The 19,975-nt window shown below is 43.7% G+C and overlaps 1 protein-coding gene across 1 annotated transcript in view; it reads left to right on the forward strand.

Annotated features, from left to right (window-relative positions):
- The window catches only part of GPR180 (G protein-coupled receptor 180), a 550,950-nt gene that overhangs the window by 279,355 nt on the left and 251,620 nt on the right, over positions 1 to 19,975 (forward strand). The window lies entirely within an intron of this gene.

The following is a 19,975-nucleotide window of genomic DNA, read 5'->3' on the forward strand; positions in this document are numbered from 1 at the left end:
TTGCAAACCACATTGTACATTTAACTAATTGGATATCAATATTACTTAAGTAATATATGCACTGATGGCAGCTTGCTGTTTCCCAGTGCTTCATGTCTCCAAGCCACTGAGGTCCTGATTTTGATGGCATTCTAGTTCTTCCTTTCTATCGTTAGTAATAAAGATTTTCCATAATAACTTACTAGGAAATCTTAATTCTATTAAAGACACGGAGGCGAGCATTATGCTTCTTTCTTTATTTTAAAATGTAAAGAAAGCTCAGCAGCAAGATATTATTTCAGTGCACCCGAGTGCCATAGATCATATGCATATAGAAAAGTTGCACTAGAAAATATAACACATATACACAAACTATTAACATCTGATAATCTGTCCATAAATTCTTAATAAACTCCATTTCCCAGAAGGCTTGCTGAAAGTTCATCCTGAGGCCACCAACATGTGACCTGTGTCCTCCAATAGGTGTGTGTCCCCTCATAAACAGTTTTGAACATGATGCAACTTCCTCTTTCGAGGCTGCAAACTTGTCCGATAGAAAAATTGCAACTGGGGCCAGCTCATAGCAGAAGATAGAGACGTGCTGTGGATTAGGTGGACTTGTCTGTTGGTGCTGTCAAGAGAGAGATAGAGCTCAAATTATTTCATGTATATTAAAAACCTAGTTCCCTTAGAGGGGTGGGGGAGAAATTCATTGTGTTATTTTGAGTAAAAACACATACTCTAAAAATGATCAATTATTCTTATTAATGTATATAATAATTATCAAGCGTGATACATGCTTCATTTCTCGCCGGGTGGGATAATGCTCTCCTCCGTGTCTTTAATAGAATTAAGACTTTCTAGTAAGTTATTATGGAAAATCTTTATTCTATGTCAAGACCGGAGGCTCCGATTATGCTAGTTTAAAGCTTACTTACCACAATGGATGCCGGCTGTTCTACCGGTTTCAGGTAGAATTGCTTGAATATAGATTCACCTGTCCAGTCTGCCATTCTCATGATATCTTTCAGTCGGACTCTGACCTGAAAGGCCTTGGAAGCCATGGCTGCTCTCACGGAGTGGGCTCCGAAGTGCAAAGTATCTATTCCTGCTTGGGTTAAAGTCCACCGCACCCAGTGTGCTAAGGTTGGAGCGGAAACTGCTTTATGGGGCTTGCACAGAGCTGTCAATAGCTGCCCATTAGGAGAGGCCCTAAGAGGAGCTGTAACCTCTTTGTAGGCCTTCAGGCATCTGACTAAGCAGAGCTTGGGCTGGTCCTTAAAAGCGGGGTAAGAAATCACCCTTGAGTTGCATTTCGTTCTCCTATGTATATGGAACACAATGACATCAGGTGAAAAGGTTCTGCCCGCTAGATCGAGGGCTCTGACGTCAGAAATTCTCCTACAGGAGACAAGGCAGAGCAGTGTAGTGAGTTTGCCGGATAGAGCAGTGTGGGATAATTCCTCATTATCTGGCCAAGATAGGAAAAGATTTAGCACTTTGTTAATGTCCCAAAGCTTATCGTAGCGGGACGAAGGCGGGACTGTAAGTCTGACACCCTTGAGCAGTCTGCAAACAAGGTGATGCTCTCCTGCTGGGATCCCTTGGATGAGGTCGTGGCCTGTGGAAATAGCTGAGCGGTAGGCGTTACCTGTCCTTTAGGCAAGACCTCTTTCCACTAAGGATGCTAGGAAATTTATAATTTCTTCTATAGGTGCTGAAACTGGATGTAATCCTTTATATCGGCACCAGGACCTCCAGGCGCTCCAGGAGTTGGAGTATCTTTTGAGAGTAGCGGGAGCCCAACTCTCCTCAATGAGGCTGACCGCCATGTGTGAAATGCCAGGAACTCTCCACCTTGACCTGAAATCCTCCAGGCTGCTAGGATCAGGGATCCGTTGAGGAGGAGGGGGTGACGCTGCCCCGATGGATCCAGCAGGAGATCGGAAAATCGGGGTAGAAGGATTGGAGAATCAGAAGAAAGTTCCAGAAGAACTGGATGCCAGGTCTGAGCGGTCCAGACCAGGGATATGAGGACCAATTCTGTTTGTTCCTGACGGGCCTTCACCAGGGTCCTCGCAATCATGTTGAAGGGGGGAAAGGCATAGTGAACCCCTTCGGTCCAATGTTGCAGGAAGGCGTCCGTCGCAGTCGTTGCTGGATCTGGTTTCCAGCTGAAAAACACTAGTAACTGGGTGTTGCGGCGTGAGGCAAACAGGTCTTTGGACATGGGACCCCAAGCCTGTTGAAGGCAATGGAAGATTTCTTTGTTGAGCCTCCAGTCGCTGTAATCCACTGCATGCCGGGAGTACCAATGCGCCACTACATTCGTGAGGCCTGGGAGATATTCCGCCGTGACCGAAATCTGGTGCTCTAGACAGAAATGCCAAGTCTTTGGCTAGTTCCGTTGCTAGGGGGCCGAGATTTGGTACCACCCAGATGATTGATGTATCTTACTGCTGAAATGTTGTCCATCTTCAGCAAGATACAACAACTCACTCTGCTCCTGGCAAAGGAGCGCACTGTGAAAGAGCACGCGAGGAGCTCCAGACAGTTTATATGCATCTCGAGTTCCTGAGGCGACCATGTTCCTCCTGTGGCCGCTGAGCCGCATCTCGCTCCCCAGCCGGAGCGGCTGTCATCTGACTCTATCACTATATGTGGAGCATATCCAAAGATTGCTCTGCCGTCCAGGCTTCCATGTGTGTGAGCCACCAGTTGAGCTCCGTCCTTGCTTCTGGCAAGAGCATTAGTCGTTGGGAGTAAGAGAGACTGTGTCTTAAGTGCTGGTCCTTTAGTCTCTGCAATTCCCGGTAGTGAAGAGGCCCGGGAAATATAGCTTGGATAGAAGAGGAGAATAGTCCTATCACCCTCACTAGCTCTCGAAGAGATATGTATGTAGGAGTCTGCAAATCTCTCGTCTGGTCGAGTGAATCTTGGCCTTTGGGAAATGGAGCTGAGCAGCATTGGTGTCTACTACAAATCCTAGAACCTCTAGGTTCCTGGATGAGCGAAGGATCGATTTCTCCCAATTTACGAGGAATCAGAGACTGTGTAGCAGGTCTATGGCCAGCCTGATGTGGTGTTCTACCAGAGCTTGAGATTGTGCCATGAAAATAATATGGTCCAGATATATTATCATCCGGACGCCTTGTTCCCTTAAATGCGCTGCTACTGGTCTCGGGAGCTTGGTGAATGCCCAAGGTGCGGAGAAGAGTCTGAATGGCAAACTCGTGAACTCCCAGTCTCGGTCTCTCCAAGAGAACCTCAGATAGCTTGCGTGGTCCTGATGAATGGGCACCGCGAGGAACGCATCCTTAAGATCCAGACGCATAAGCCAGTCGTTCGGTCTCAGGATATCCCTGAGCATGTGAATCCCTTCCATTCTGAAATGATGGTAAATGATGAAGTTGTTGAGAGCCCTTAGGTTTATCACTGGGCGCACTTTCTGCTTTCTGCATACTAGAAATATGGGGCTGAAGAAACCTCCTTGGCTTGGGCAGGGGCGAATTGCTTGTTTCGAAGCTAAGCTGTGTATTTTCTTGTCCAGCGCTTCGTCGTTCGCTTCGGACATATTAGGGCGACCTATTTGCAAGGGTTGTGCGAAGAATTCTAGGCGCATACCGCGCAGCATGTCTCTGACCCATGCATCCCCTGATAAGGAATTCCATGCTTGAGCAAAAAGAGCTAGCCTCCCTCCTACAGGCGTTTGCGACGCTGGCACTGCTATAAGCAGACTGACCTGTGGTTTGTTGCTGGGCTGGGTATTGTGCGGCTCTCCTCCAGCCGCGACCTCTTCCTCGCCCTCTTGAAGGGAAGAAGGTATCTGAGCGATCCTGCCAGGCGTTGTGTTGATCTCTGGATTGTTGAGGTCTTAGATCAAAAAAGTATCGGCCGGAAGAGCGACCTCTACCTCGTCCGGCCCTGGAGAAAGTGTTTGAGGAGAAAACTCTTTTGATGCAGTCTTGAGCTTTGTCTAGAGCTGTGAAGGTGCCAACAAATTTGGACATTTCTTTCATGGATGTATCACCGAAGAGCAGACCCTGGGCTGCGGCCCCGGATTCGGTGTCTGCTAGTACATTTAGTTTGGCGTCAATCTTGTAAAGGATACCGTTGCAGCGCTCTGCTAATATGGCACAGCTGGCGTTACCCAGAAAACAGATGGCTCTTTGTGCCCAACCTGAGAGGATTACTGGATCGATGGGGTCGCCTATAGCTATGGCTGCTTCGGCAAGGTCCATCATCTTCGCTAGAGGACCAGTGACGTCCAGTACCCTATCCTGACAGGACCTCCAGGCAAGATCTATGCCCTTTCATGGGCCTTTGACATTTTTTCCTAGAAAAGTAATAATTTTGGAGACTTAACTCCGGCATCAAGGCCACTTTGCCTGGAATTTCCGAGTGTGGGCATTCTGCCCTGAGTCTCGCTCTAACCTCCTTGTCCAGGGGCTTGCGTGATCTGTCTTTGATGTACTCCGTTGTTCTCGGAAATGGTTTTCTCAGTCGGTCAATCTGGGATGTACTAAGTCTTCCCGAGTTAACATCCCCTTAGAAGGATAATGTTCCTTGGTTGGTTTCTTAGGGATGGGGGCTGCCACAATCCCTGAAGTTGAGGTTCGTGACCCTATTGTTTGCGTGTCCTCGTCTGAAGAGGCGGGAGATTGAATGCCAAAATCGTATCCCTCTTGATCGGTGCCCTGCTAATATCCCTCTGGGCTTGAGGGTCTAGTACCCCTGTTTTCTTCCTCAGGGTAAAAGGGTCCATCAGTGGAAGGGGTGGGGTTTCCTTCCTATCCAAAAAGGCCTTTTTCAGCCTGGAGAAGGTGTCTGAAAGGTCAGCAATGGCTGGTTCTGGCTGGCTTGAGGTTGTAGAGTTTTTACTCAAGCGAGCCGGATTACATCCCCATCTGAAAGGTGCTTCCTCTTTTGACTCTTTTTTCTTGGTAGGGAGTTCTCTTGAAGGTGCTCCTCCATGTTGTCCAGGAACTGCTGAATAGGCAGGAGCATTTCTGATGCAGCTCTTTTGATGCTGGTCTTCACTGTAGAACCCAACACCTTTCCCAGGCTGTTTGCCATTGCCACTTCGTCTATCTGGTAAGTATCTTCCTCAGATTTAGACAATCCTGGCCATCATGAGAGAAGTACTGGGCTGCCATTCTTACAATTGCATTGCACCTTTCTGTTCTCCCTTTTTTCAAATATGATATATATATAAAAACATTTTTCTGTGGGCACAGAACGCCTTCTCTCAAGCCCACTGTACAAATATGGAGAGCTTCAGTGTAGCCCTTGATTCAATGGGCTATGCTCTTTTTCTCTGTCTCTCCCTCTTTTTTTAAAAAGGAACTATTGAAATACTGCCAAAGTAAACTATTGGATGTGTAACGGAAATGCGCTCGCGAGCGCCAGAATGCTGAGAAAGGCACCTGAGGAGCAAGAGCGCCCTCTGGTGACTGCGGGCGGCGCCGCAGTCACACAGGAGCTAGAGCTGCTTCCCCGGGCTCCCGCAACTCGAGCCGAGTGATACGCGCGAGGGTTCGCAGAAGCGGGCCCTCGCGTTCCACTTGTAAACGGCTTAATAAAGCCGATATAGTTACTTTATACGTGTGCACTATCCTCCGACGCCAGCAGAAAGCAGCTGGCGTCTGAGAGAGAGGAATCACGGAAGCCGAGAGGACGCGTAATGCGTTCCTCAGAATGACCTGATAACCAGTAAATAACATGGAAAGCGCACGGCCATAATTAATAATGAATAACGTTGCTAAAATACATAAACAAACATAATCAATACAGTTCTAGAACATGATGCACTTATCTCTTGCTGTGAGCAGCAAAGAAAGAGGAAGTTGCATCATGTTCAAGACTGTTTATGAGGGGACTCGCACACCCATTGGAAGACACGGGTCACATGTTGGTGGCCTTGGGATGAACTTTCAGCAAGCCTTCTGGGAAATGGAGTTTATTAAGAACTAATGGACATTTTATCAGATGTTAATACTTTCTTGTCTATATTTGTAAAATTTTCTAGTGCACCTTTTCAATATGCATATGATCTATGGCACTCAGGTGCATTGAAAAAATATCTTGCTGCTGAGCTTTCTTTCCATGTTAAAATAAAGAAAGAGAAGCATAATGTGAGCGTCCGGTCTTGACATAGAATTGACAAACTTGACCTTGTGATATATTATCTCGCAGAAAAATTACTTTAAATGAACAGATCAAAGGTGCAACAGAAAAAATGTACTCTGCACTTCGCTCCTAGTTTTCTTAATAACAGGCCACAGTGTCATATGTCAACCGTGGGCCTGTTGTACCAGCACTATTTTTGCACGGTTGCTTCAAATCAAGGCCTACTCAGTGCATCAAGAGGGAAATTCGTTCACCTCAAACAAGCAATTGCATCCCAAATGTAGAACTATCGTTCTAAACCTAGTTTTCTCTTTACAAAATGTATTCCACTCTTAATCGCTACTACCTTAGCCCCCCTAGGAGGGTGTGTTGCCCAGTCAGGATGCTCGGAATGCAGGCTGTATTCTCTAGGACAATGCTGCGTTCAGAGTAGCCTGGGTGGCCAGCTCCCCCTCCCCTTCCCTGCTCCTCCTTCACCACTTAGCACTGTATCGTTTTCTACACAGGTGCTAATGGTGTCTTTAAAAAAAAAGTTCCTTTTTTACGTTGCCTGGCGCCACGTAGTTGCAGCTGTTGGTTTTGGCCATTTTCCTGTTGATGCCACAGTCATCAACATGAAAAACGGACTTGTCAGCAGCCGTGAGAGGTGCCGGGCCGCGCAAGGAAGGTGTGTCTGTGTGTGTGTCTGTGTGTTCTTTTTTTTTTTTTAAACACCATTAACGCCCATGTATCAAACTACATGTTTGCTAGTGGCGATATGCCCCTCAGCGGCTTGCCAACCGTTTCAGTAATGGGACTGCCACCCTCATTAAGGGACCCTCGCTGAGCTTCAGCCCTTAATTTAGGGGTGGGGGCCGTTACTTACAGGGCCGGTCTGCCGCCTCTGGGCATATCCCCTCTTTATAACGTTATGAGTGAACAGTGACATGGGTGTAGTGAAAGGAAGCATTAAGTTGGGGTACAGAGGTATCCAAGCATAAAGAGCTAAATCATGGATATAATGTTCTACCACCTGTTGAGATGTAGTGTGTGCTGAACTTTAAGAAATATGGCTTTGTTAGCTTTACCCACAGACATATGTTTGAAAGGTCACTAAACCAGCCTTCTGTGAGATCTAGTTCTAAAACTGTCCACGTGTGCTGGGTGCAGTTTAGCCTAGTTCAGGACGCCAAACCAGTCTCGGTTGATATACATGCATACACCTTGGGGTCTAGGTACATCAGAATAAGCAAGTGAAAAGGGAATGAAGGAAATCTGCAATTGTGTCCATCCTGATGAGGCCTAGAATCCCTTGAATACTTGGATTTTTGTGTCCTTTTGTTGTTTGCCTAGGAAGAATATGGTCATGATTACATGGAAACCGAGAGGAATAAGTCATTTTAGATCTGCACTGGCATATTCTAGCTTCTACCAGACGTGGATACATATTCTTCTCTCACCACCTATATAGTAAAGGCCGTAAACAGTAGGAATAATATTTTAAATTCTATACACTGAGCGAATATGGTTGATCTTTTAAAAGATGTAACTAAATGTATTTTATAGTTTATTTTTCTATGTGTACATTAACATGTTTTTACTTATATATTTTATATCACAATTATAAATCATTTTAACATTGTGACTTTTGTTTGAATTTTATGCTACCTGCTGTCGCGAAATAAAGAATGGAATACTATTTGAGGTCTTCATTTCATTAACTTTTTGAATTTCATGATTGGGCAAGTGACTGCATGCTTATGCTCAGACAACCACCTGGGTGACTCGAGCAGCTCTCTCTCATCTGTTTAGACATGTTAAGGATTTCAGTCAGGCACACACCCGGGTCTCGCCTAGCATGTGATGCACAGATGAAATATTTATTACGTCTATATAGGTTCAATATTCTGAGTGATATACCACTCATATCACAACCGTCTCAAAATACCCCCCAGGTCACAGTGGACCAGGAATCAGGCTAGTTGGTAAAGGTAAATATTTATTTATTTATTTAAAATTCAAATCAAACACATTTGAATCTCTATATATGGGGGCAGCAATCACCAGTGTGGTGACAAAACAATTCAGAAAGTAAGTAAAGCAAAAAATTCACTTATAGTAATACAGAATAGAAGCACAGGAAAAAGAACAGTTTTGGCTTGTGAAAAGATAGCGCTTAGGTTAAAGTTTCCCCCTGCAAAGTTCTCAATTAACAAATGAGCAGTTCTACAGAGATGTAAGTAAGCAGCAGGTATTCAGGAGTAAGAACAGAGTACAGTGTTTGAATATCATTTTCCCACCGCAAACAAGAGAGCAAAGCGTTTTTGGTAAACTTACACTTTTTAAAATGACAGTTGAAAATGGTTTTGTGAAACAAGGAAAAAGTGTGCAAAAATCCTTAAATTGCAAAAAATTCCTATGAGAGCAATACTAAACAGGTTCTAACCAACATGAGCTACAATATGATCAACAGTACACACTTTAGATCAGAATGGAAGTTAAAACCTTTGAATGGAAAAAGACACGTGTAAAACTTTTGCAAAATGCAAATTTGTGCCTAAATGTCACAATGTGATTTTTTTAATAAAAATGGGTCAAATATACTATTTTGGTTGTGGATGTAGCTACAGGTCTTAGGTTTAACTGAGAGTTGAAATTAAGTCTCTAGCTATAAAATTGAAGAAGTTATGTCAGTTTTAATGAGAGGCATTTTTGAAAAAAACAGCAGAGAAAAGCAGAAATTCGGTTTTAAAATGACAGATTGGTTTTATTTAAACTATATTAATGACTAAGAAAAATAGAATGCCACCCGGAAATCTCCACAGTTACGCATGGCCGCTTGTAACTCTTCACGTGGCGGATACTACGTTTTCTTTATGGGAATTACTTTATCTAATCCAAATCATAAAAGGCTTATGGTCTAATGAAACAAATGAGAAAAAAAATCAGCGTGAACACTCGGGCTTACAAACGGGGTTGCAAGACTGGTTCTGACAAGGTTAAAGGTTCTTAAGTTAAAGATGGGATTGGTTGAGAGATGGGTTTGGACAAGGCAAATATACTATGGGTTACTATGATTCCTGCTTATACTTACATTCCACTGTAAATTTAGATTGGACCGTCAAGTCTTGGTCATCACGGGTCAGGTCTACCGGCAGCAGGGCACCTCTGGCGGGATGGTCAGCTGGGCGGCTCTGGTCAATTGTACTGCACCTCAGATTGGATTGGATAGGATTGGCCCTTCTGCTCAGTAGATTAGCGCGATGGCGAGTTTAGCAGTAAAGCCTGGATGGTAGCGAGCCAGACTGGATCAGAATTAATTTCCCTTAAATTTGGGATGGTTCAAGATTAGGGCCTAGCTGAAAAAGAGTTCAGCAATTGCTGGGCCTTTTTTTTTTGCAAAGTAATCTGGAATCAGCTGCAAGATGAAGAATTCTGGAACAGGGCGTCACGCGGCAATCAGGATGAAGTCAGGAATCAGTGTGTATGTGTGTGGTGAAGTCCCTATATCTATCATGCCAAGTAACATCACAAAGTTTATGGTAGGGGCAGAATTTCAAACCACACCCCCACGGCTGTGATAGGTCAGAGGCACTTGCCTTTTTCTGGTTGGAAGTCAGATAGAGCTGTCATTTTTTTTAATGTGATTTGGGAAATCTCACATTGATTTGAACCACAATTTAACTTTCCCACAAATGCATATTCTTATAATTATGCCCTCTAATAAAATCGGACACATACATTACATATTTTATGGGTTATCCTGACATCTAACTCCCATCTCAGTAAGAGCTGTCTTTGTCGTTCTGTGGAGTTTTGTCAGTTTTAATCATAACGGTTTGGCCTGACAATTCCTAATTCAGTGCATAATTGGGCAATTACCTCTAGAACACGGGTATACAATATTATATTTGTAGCATCAATAGCTTTGCCACAATTATTCTTTTTGTGTAACTTTGGTTTCTTATGTAGTACAGGGTTCACTCACGTCTTTACAGAAAGAGCATAAAATTAGATTTACAACTACCAGTTTGTAGATTTGTCCTCCTTCATGTTGCAAAGTTAAAGGTTTTCAAAACTTAATCACAAATAGGATTTTTAAACAACACATCTTTTAGCAGTTTTTTCCTTTCAACAGGCAACAGCTGTCACATTCCTTTGATCAGGGTGGGGGGTCCAGAGGGAAGTTACATGCCCCTCCCTTCAAGGGATCAGTGCTCAGCCTGCCATTGTCCTTGGCTGGGCCAGAGACGAAAGTCTAATGAGTTCATTGTTGTCAATATGCGAGAACCTCCAGCATCAATTAAGCCTTCCTGTAGCAGGGGAGTGTCAACCTGAAGTGTCATCTTTCCCAGGCTGGGCACTGTCAAGTCAGAATTAATAGTTCACTCAAACTGGGTTTTGACTTTAAGATTCACTTTAAGATCTTTCATTTAAAACATATAAAAATGAACACAGTTTATAAGGGATTTGGACATTTAAAGAATTAGGGCTTTCACAAAAACATGCTTTTAAATAGGCGGTTTTGCACTTCTTCATGGAAAAAGCACATTTAAACTCAATCCTTTACATCAGAGTTTCCTCTGCACAGCTGAAATTGTCACATATTTTGCCATTTTTAGCCACATGTTTCCTGTGGAAATGGAATCAAATGTTATTGAGCTGGTTTTTCATAAGATACATTTCTTAGCTGCTGTCAGTCAATGAGGCCCGTCTTCTCTGGCCACACTGGATGATCTGTAATTCTTTTACTCTCAATGATTCACTGAAAAATGAATGGATCTAGCGCCAAAACAGCACTGTGAAGTTTGCAAACGCTGCATTTTAAAAGGCATTTTTAGTTTTTTGGCCAAATTATGTGGTCTTGCTTCATGTTAACTGTAACCGCACCCACTGGCATTCTCCTGCAGTGAGAATTCTGTTGTCACCCCCACTTTGATTGTCTGGCAGGGGTGTGCAGCCTTTGGTGAGTGTGACCCATGCACAGTTTTGCAGATATTTGTGTGCACAGGGCTTAACGCATCCGTTTTTGGCTGTTTCTTTCCCCATTTATACAGGGGTGCAGTGGGGCGCATCGGCATGGGTAAAATATCCCACAGACACCAGGAGGGCAGTGGATTCACAGGAACTGAAATCCACATGCAATTTTTCTGATCCTGCTTCTTAGCAATGGATTCCCTCTACTTCTATTCCAATCTGAGTGAGGTCCTCACAAATGGCTTCTGGGTCCCACCTTCAGAACTGCCCCGGTTTTCTCCTTTCTGTAGAAATCAAATCTCTTATTCTGTTGTACGGAAGGGCTGAAAATCCCCAGTCCAAGTGGGACCGACAGGCTGGGAAATCCCACAACCAATAATGGAAGAGTTAAGGTAATTGACAATTTTATTAATAATTCAGATAAAACAGGTACAGCAGTAAACACCAAGCTTCTCCACACTCCCCTCTTTCTTGAGCTTGACCACAGTTTAAGAATAGAAATTATGTCACAACTGATGTTTCGTTACAATTTTTTTATTAACCTTTTTTTGGTTTTATCAAAAATGTTTACAAATGTTTTAAAATATATAGTAAAACTAAACAGCATTCATTTCTGTCATTGAATAACAAGATAACATTATTCCATACATATTCATATTTCATACATATTCGTAGTTACCAATATCATTAAAATACATTTTAGGCGGAAAAGGAAGAGAAAAGAAAAACAGCCAAAATAGTCACTTAAAAAACTTAAACATTTTGCACACTTCATTTAAAACCTTACAACACTCATTTTTACATAAACATTTTTCCTAAGGAGCATATTTAGCCATAGACAGTCCAAGGATACAAATTGAGGATTACAGACCTATTTCCCAAAAAATTGTAATCTCTGTGACCTTCGTGCAGGGGAATAGAGATTTGGTAAATTGATAATGACGATATCTACAGCAACCCGAGTCGTATGATTTATTTGCAAGTGTAATATTTAGAATTACATTAGTTGGCAAAACATTAAAACGAAAGTGAATAAAGTTATTTCTGACCTGCTTCCCAGGGGATTGAATCAAATATAGTTCAAGTGCATAAAACCTTAGGCATAGTATTGGACCTGAATCATAATATGAAGGCGCAGGTCAGCATGCTGTTCTATTCCTCGACCTATTACATAAAACTGCTAACCCACCTTCGGCCTCTGATTTCTCAAGAAAATGCTGAGACGATTGCAAGGGTGATCGTTAGTGCAAAGAAACTATTTTAGCAGTCTCCTTATAGGTATCTCAATCTCAACTTAACCGTCTTCAAGTGATCCAGAATAGCACGGTCAGGGTTGTTAAATACCTTAACTGGAGAGATTATGTCTCAGAAGCTAGACGGAGCCTGCATTGGCTACCGTTCAAGTTCAGTACCGGTTGCCATTAGTTACTCATAAATGTCGCCTGGGACTTATGCCAGAGTATTAGATCGCTCAGATCGAATTACAAGTAACAATTGAAGACACCTGTGTGCAACACTAGTAAAGCGATAAAAGGTGCCTACATCAAATCTGCCCCCAGTGCGTGGAATTCTCTCCCGCCCGACCTAAGGGAAATTAAATCCACCGAAATCTTCAAGAAAAAATGAAAAACATTTTTATTCTGTTAGCTTCGACTTTTGTGGCTATTCTTTAATCAGCTGTTTAGTTGAGCTAAACCCTAAACCCTGCTCTTTGTCCTAGATGTTGGTGTGTTTTTCTGTGCGCCCTTAAGCCTTCGGGTCCTTGGCTGCGCGTTACAAATGCAAAGTAAAGACCAGTCATAGAGCCGATTTCTTTCTTTTTAACAACATTGGGATTTTTTAGTAAGGTAGTCTTTGAAGTCCCAATAGTTTCCAGGATTAATAAGAATTTCGTGCTTAGTTCTTGCATATGGCCTTTACTATATCGACCCTCCCTTCCTTTAGTGCCAAGAAGACCATAAAGATTCGATATTGGCTCAGACCATAATTTCTTCATTAGCACGAACTTCTTCCATTCCACCAATCTAGAAAGTGACTGAAGGCCCAGCTCATATCTTATAGCCGAAAAAGTGATGCAACGAGGTATGTGAAATAAGACCTTCCTCCATATAAAGGCCTCATACCGCTCAAGTTCACCCAGAATTCAGTCTGGAAGACGTTCCATACCATATATTAATCTGGGAGTAACCTTGGCAACATAAAACTTCATAGCCGGTACAAGAGAGAACTGACCATATTTTGTATCTACGTTGCCAATCTGTGTAGCAACTAGTAAGGCTTTATTTTTCAAGTAATTGCTATAGAATCCTCTACTGTGGTGATCCACGATTGGGTAACCCAAGTAGAACATATGATTCATAACTTGTATCTTAATCTTGTTAATTTACCAAGTAAATGTGCATTTCTTATGGATTTAATATCACAGTTTTTGTTAGGATTAATGACTACATTTAGTTCTGTGTATTCCGTAAAGCTATTCAATAGTCTCTGAAAACCAACGGTGGTGACATCCATTAGTATGAAGTTGTACGCATAAGCGGCCCATGAAAGTTGGATATTGCCAATTTTTGGGGGGGTACTAGGGATGCTTTGCTTAGATGGCGTCGAACATCTGATACATATAGATTGAACAATGTTGGGGCAAACAAATACCCCTGTATTAGACCATTAAAGGTAGTAATAGCTTTGGACATCAGGCCTTCTTGGTTCATTCTCACCCTAACAAATGATTCATTATGAAGACTAACTAGACTATCCAATAGATCAGAGGGCATACCCAGCATGTGTAATTTAGTCCATATTTTCCTACGATCCTCTAAATCAAATGCCTTCGACAAATCATTGAAGCAATGTACACTGCAGTATGAACCTTAGTAGTGAAATTATCATGCTGGAGACTGGTCGATAGCATTCCTCCGCAATCAGTGCCCATGTCTCTATGAAAGCCCAAATGAAATATGTTGCAGATGTTCATATCTGTGCTCCAGTCTTTTATATGTCTCAAAATAACAGAAGCAAATATTTTTCAGTCCACATCCATTAAGGATATTGGTCTATAATGTTCAGGGCATAGCCTATCCCCCCTCTTAAATATGTATGAGGTTTTCCAAGAATTTTGAATTATCCGAGTCTGCAAAATGTTATTAAACAGAATAAAAAGGCATCTAGCTAATAAATCAATATTCTGCTTAAATATCACATACGTAAGCGAATTGGATCCCCCCGCTCTTGATTGACTGGCACTAGAAATACTTTTCATAACATCGCCCAAAGTGAACTTAACTGACCAGATTCTGTCACTCCCTTCATAAACCAAGGCAGTGGAGTGGGACCCTGATTGATGCAGTTCTCTAAAATAAGAATTCCAAACTTCTTCTCTGACTGGATTCGATAACATTAAATGTTGTGTTCTTTCTAGATCATTGATCAGTACCCAAAAGGAACGCAAGTTATTTTTATTTAAAGAGGAAAGCATGTTCTCGCTATCTACTTGTAAGAGTTTGGCCCTAAGAATGTTTGTCTAATTCCTCAACCTTTGTTCTGCATGTATATACGGTCATTCCACCTCAGAGCTCTCACTAGTCTGATTTCTTTCCTAGCTTTCTTCTGTTAAATACTGGGATAAAATGTGTTGCGATGTATTTTGCCAGATCTGTCCCCTGGCCTTTTTAGGCCTTCCTTTGGCAACATACCACCAATATACTTGTTAAAAGCAAACACAGTATATATTGCATTCTTAGAAGAATTCTCAATCATTCAAAATATGAATTGTTATGAAGATGTCTCACTGTATGTAAATAGTTATGGCCATGCTTGCTATTCATAGAGAGCAGGGTGTTCATTGTGTATGATGTAGTAGAGTTCTATGTGGAATGTCACAGTGTAATATAGTTCTGAGCAGGGCGTCATAGCCTGCCTGGGGCCAGAGAATGTTTACTCTTAATGTTGCTTCTATTACAGTTTGCACTAGCCAGCCAGGTGTAAGATTGAACTGGTGGTCTGTACTTCATGAATATTGAAAGATACGTCGAGGTTGTCGAAGCCTTTGGTGCTATCGGCACCTTCGGGGGTTTTTTCTCGATATTTGCCTTACGAGTACCCAGATATCGTGGTTCCTCCTAATAAGGCTACGGCGAAGTCTGTGAGGTCAGTTTTGGACTCCAGGCCCTCTTCTGTCACCAGACCTGGGTTTCAACTCCCTCTGGCTGATACTTATGAAGAGGAGGAAAGGTCTGAGTTTGAGGACCATGGTGAACTTGATGAAGCTCCACATTTACACAGTCAGTTGAGGCAGACCCTCCATGATGCCAGTGGGTTTGACACTTTTCTGGAAGTGGAATTTGGTAGACCTGAGCCTGGGGCTCATGCAGAGTCTTCATGCAGGAGGCTCATGGCGCTACTCTCTGAGTATCTTGATTGGTTCAGTCCTCCTGAAGACTTTGTGCAGGATGATCTAACGGACATCTTAGATCAAGGTCCGTCCTCTGACCCGGTTTTGTGATTTCACCTTACAGAAAAGGGTGGCAGCTGCTTGGCAGTCTCTGGAATCTCTTACGGCTGTTAATAAGTCTTTGACCAAGAAATACTGCCCTTCCGTTAGCAACCCCAGCTATTTATCTACTCGCCCCACTCCTGAGAGTTTGGTGTTTCAGGCAGCTACGGCTACCTTGAGGCAGGCAGCGTACCCTACCATCCCTCTGGGCAGGGACGACAAACGCTTCGACGGTTGGGCCCGGAAGGTATTTTCTGCTGGGAGAATGGCCTTGAAATTGGCCAACTCCGGATGTGCAGGCCCGTCTTCTGAACATGCCCTTTGATGGGGCACATTTGTTTGCCAGCAAGGCCGATGAGAGCCTTGAGAGGTTGCAAACCTCAAAAGCTGCGGCAAAATCTTTAAGCGCCACGGTGCGTCAACCTCTGCCTTTTTTGTTCTAGGGGACAGCAGTGGAGGGGAGGTTCCTTTTTGTTACTACTCCTCCTTTGGTAGATCGAGAGGGACCACCAGTCAAAGGGGCCAGCGTAAAAGTACCCGTTGTGGTCGGGGAAATCTTGGTGCCAAAGCCGCTTAGGCAGCTGCCTCTTTGCCTTAAGGCACTGCCACAGCCGCTTTAAAACAGTCATAAGGCCATGTCCCATGGTACGCCAGTTAGGGCAGACTGTCTCACCATCTCGAAGAATGGCGTGCCATTACTTCAGATGTGTGGGTTCTGGATACCCTAGCCCACGGTTACGGCCTTCCCACCGGGGAAACTCTCTTTGAAGCTTCCGGATCTGCTCATTGCGCAGGAGATCTTGAGCCTGCTGGAGAAAGGCGCCATAGAACTGGTGCCTGTAGCGGAGAGGAACAAGGGATGGTATTCCCCTTATTTTTTGATCCCAAAGAAAGACGGGGGATTGAGACCCATCATGGACTTGCGTTGGTTGAACAAACTTCTCAGGAAAGACAAGTTCAAGATGGCTACTCTTTCTCAGGTCCTCCAGGCTCTTTAACTTCAGGATTGGTTGGTGTCTCTGGACCTCAAGGATGCTTACTTTCATGTGCCGATTCATCCCACGCACAGGAAGTACCTGAGGTTTGCGGCTGGCGACTCGCATTTTCAGTTTCGGGTCCTGCCGTTCGGATTGACTTCCGCCCGAGGGTCTTCACCAAGCAAATGGTGGTGGTGGTAGTGTACCTCAGGCGAGGGGGGATTAACGTCTACCTCTACCTGGACGACTGGCTGATCCGGGCATGCTCTCCCCGGCAGCATTGGATCATCTCAGTGTCCCCTGCCACACCCTCCACTGGCTGGGCTTCTCCCTAAATTTCAAGAAGTAGCATCTGACACCTTCCCAGGGGGATCAGGGGGGTGAGTGGTAAGGTTCTCCATCCAGAGGTGAAGACTCTCAACCTTCATGCTTGGTATCTGAAAGGTTGAGGTATAAGGATTGGGACCTCCCGGATGACGTGATGGAGGTGTTGCTTTCGGCCAGGTGGCTGGCAGCAAAATCCCTGTACCGTTGCCATAAATTCTGCAACTGGTGCAGAGATCACAATGTTGATCCTTTTCAGTGCTCCATTCCTATGGTTTTGTCTTTCTTACTTTCTTTGCCCCACAGGGTCCTTCAAGTGGGTACCATTAAAGGATACCTGGCGGCGCTGTCTATTTTTGAGCGCTCGTCTGAAGAATGTTCTTAATTTAAGATTCCTTTGATTTCTCAGTTTCTTGAAGGACTGACTAATGTATTCCCGCCGTCCCCTTTCCAGGTGCCGGTTTGGGATTTGAATTTGGTTTTGAAATTTCTCATGGGTGCTCCTTGAACCTTTGCACTCTTGTCCTTTAAGATTACTGTCCTTCAAGACTGTGTTCTTGGTTGCGGTTACTTACGCTCGCAGAGTGAGTGAGTTGCAGGCACTTTCATCTAAGCCACCCTGGACAGGGTTGTATTACGAGTACGTTCCTCTTGTCTGCCTAAGGTAGTTTCTGAATATCATTTGAGTCAAAGGGTGGTTTATCCATCTTTCTACCTTCCTCCTCATCCTGGTTAGGAAGAGGAGCGACTCCATCAGTTGGATCTTAAGAGAGCCCTGAGCTTTTACATTTCTAGGATGTCCAGGGTCAGAGTGGACGATCAACTTTTTGTAGGATATGCTGAACACTGATTGGGCCAGGCTGTTACCAAACAGACCTTGTCCAGGTGGATTATCCTCACCATTACAGAGTGTTACCGATTGGCGGGTAAGGACCCTCCTGAAGGGTTGAGAGCTCATTCCACTAGGGGTGTGGCTACTTCCACTGCCCTCCATCGGGGTGTTCCTATTAGGAATATTTGTGATGCCGCTGCATGGGCTTCCATCCACACCTTTGTAAAACATTATTCCCTGGATACAATCAATGGTCAGGATATGGCCTTTGGGAAGTATTCCACGTATTCCACATCGCCCTCCCAGCCTGCCCCTCAGGAGAATTTCCTATGTGATTGCAGATTCCGTTTACGCAAGGCTAAGTGCAGTCGAGCAGGCATGACACTGGTGCCACACGTTCTGAGGGAAAAAACGTAAACTGAGGCTACGGGCACCGTGCGTCCTATTTATAACATCCAGTGACGTCGCCCTAGACGGAGGCCTTCGAGGGACATTGACTCGACGCCCTCTGCCGAAAATGTTTCCGAAGTGCACAGCTGTGGACATTACATGTCAAAGATGTGGAATACTTTGGAGGAACATCCAGTTGAAAGAACGTTATCAGTTGGTAAGTAACTTGTTCTTCCTGGAAGGTCTGCAAAATATAAGCACTATCCTTATGGCATCTGTTTTGCAAAAGTTACATATGTTTCTCAAGCCTAGAACAACTTTTTTTCCTCCTTGCTAGCTGTAAAAACTAAGGCCATCATTACGGGTTTGGCAGTAGTTCGGCGGTATTTCTGCTGTACTACTGCCAAAATCGATTACCATTACTGCTACTTGGCGCCCGTGGGTTTACTACAGGCTACAAGTGATGGCATAGAGGTGTAAATCCCCATTTTCGGAGTCCGTAGGACACATGGGTTTTTTGGCAGAACTACTGCCGGCGGTAAATACGCAGAATTAATTCTGCCAAAGATTGGCGCTAGGGGGTCAGATTTACCTCCAGCTTTTTGCTGGAGGTAAATCTGAACCCCTACCGCCAATTTTGTAGTTTGGCAAGGCAGGAATGCGGCTAGTTCGGTGTGGCGAGAATGCAGCAGTAACAGCATTACCGGTGCATTGCCTCTGATTTCTTTCCCGCACCACTGACCTTGTAATGAGGTCCTAAGTGTCTGGGTTCAATTTATTTTTACATAGTGGATGCCAACTAAAATGCACGTAGTCAACAAGGTGGGGTTTGTTTCTTTGGAGATAAGTGAATTCATCCATCTTCTTAATGTTTTTGGTAATGGCACACATATATTTCAGGGGGCAAAAAAATTCAAGTTGCAAGCTGCTAGCCAGCCATAAAAAGTCACTTGCCACCTCAATCCTATACATACATACATACATACATCACATCTTTCTTAGTGACCAAGAGTCCAATATCACTAGCCAGAGGCGAGTGCACATTTTCTTCCCTGCAATAGTTCAGTTTTATGGTCCCTTGTGACATTGCATCATTTACTTGAACTTCTCTCTGCCAACAAGCAGACAATTAAAATGTTTATTCTCATGCCTGGCTGTCTTAAACCTGATGGATTCTTCAGCAATCAATCACTGACTGATTCAGAGCAAGATTTAATCAATTTGAACACAACAAACCTGATTTCTTTTTGGATATTTAAATGCATTTTGTTCCAGTAACAGGCACATGGTACATCTCAATTTGAGAGCTGAAGATAGCCTCAGAACATCTGTCAATTAGGTGTTTTATGAGTTGTGTACAATGTCCCAACAATGCATTGCTTCCACCTATGCATCAAGTTCACTATGGAATATTTGAAAAAGAGCACACTTCCTGGATACAACTACCTCTGCTGAAAGGAAAAGCCATCTAGGACAATGTTTATGCAATAAATCCACAGACTGGAACAAATACCTACACAGGGCAAGTTTTCATCCAATCCACACAATGTTCCTTATCTTGAGTCATGCCACCCGGCACCAATGCATATGCTCCAACAGCAATACAAGGGACAGCCAACTTGCCACACTCGACACACACACACACTTCTCGCATAAGGGTCCCTCAGCCAGACAAAATGGCCAGGAATTTGATTGTGCATTGAAACAGCAGAGCTGCAGAAGGAATACCTTTTGGTTGTCACATACTATCCATCACTAACGCACTAACACAACGGAATAGATTTGTTAAGGACATATAACTAATAATTGGGGGGGATAAGTTGAGAGACACTTTCAAAGAAGCTCCCCCAATTGCAAACTAGCATGATCGCTGACAACGACTACATTACCACTAGA

The sequence above is a fragment of the Ambystoma mexicanum genome, chromosome 7q (genome assembly GCF_040938575.1).
Source record: "Ambystoma mexicanum isolate Mex_15411 chromosome 7q, UKY_AmexF1_1, whole genome shotgun sequence".
NCBI classification, from domain to species: Eukaryota; Metazoa; Chordata; class Amphibia; order Caudata; family Ambystomatidae; genus Ambystoma; species Ambystoma mexicanum.